The sequence below is a fragment of the Nicotiana tabacum genome, chromosome 19 (assembly GCF_000715075.1).
Source record: "Nicotiana tabacum cultivar K326 chromosome 19, ASM71507v2, whole genome shotgun sequence".
NCBI lineage: Eukaryota > Viridiplantae > Streptophyta > Magnoliopsida > Solanales > Solanaceae > Nicotiana > Nicotiana tabacum.
The window spans coordinates 115,324,802-115,325,850 of NC_134098.1; positions in this window are offsets into that span (position 1 = coordinate 115,324,802).

Below are 1,049 nucleotides of genomic sequence, written 5' to 3' on the forward strand. Positions count from 1 at the left end.
TAAATAGTAATCCCTCCATTTCAATATATTTAGGCGTAAAATGAGTCACAAAATAATATATTTTGTGTAACTATAAATCATTGCATAAAGGTAAATTATTATCAAATAAGGAAATATATCATTTTTTTTGACACAGACTAAAAAGTAAATAGGTTCACATAAATTGAAACTGAGGTATTAAGTAAGATTAATTTCATCTTGCGTGTCATTTTATAATGTATTATATATATTATACTGTAGTGTATCATTTTTAAAATAAAACGTTTCAATAAATTGTATCGTTTGCTGTTGTTAAATAATATTTTTTACTATTTAATTTGACTATATCGTATTGTAGTGTAATTGATAAGTTTACTAAAGTATCATCAGTTATTTTAAATATTAAAAAGAATATTCCCTAAATTAAACAATACTCGCTAAAAATAGTTAAGTGATGAGTAAGATAGGCTTCGAGAAAAGTTATTCCATTTTGTAAATTGTGAACAAGATAAAGAGCGAAAGGTAGCTTAATACTTCATGCTTAGCATCATGTACTTAACACGGGTTACTTACTAAAAGTATTCAAAACAATAAATTTGTCAATATATACACAAATGGAGAAATAATATAAAGTTAGTTTTTTTTTTTAAATAGTATCCAACGGACAAGCTAGTTTGACATATGGCTGAACACAAAAAAATTAATAAATAAAACGTGATCAACATAAATTTTAATTATAGCCTAAATAGTTCGGAGACAGGAACAACAAAAGTAATTTTGTATATGAAAGTAGAAATATAATGTGAGCCTTAATAGAGAAAAATAGTTTGAGAACTAGCATGTGATAGATATTTGCATATCATTGACAGTATTTCAATTGCTTCCGAGGTTAAGAACGAACCACGTTTTGGAGTGAGAACGATAGATATATATTTGGGTGGAGCAAGTACAAAATAAGATAAAGGGTAAAATATAATTATGAAACAATAAGTAAGAGCATAATTTGAAAAGAAAAATATAAAACAATCCCACCGCAGCAATTTTGTTGTTTCAAAAAATGGAACTTTCCG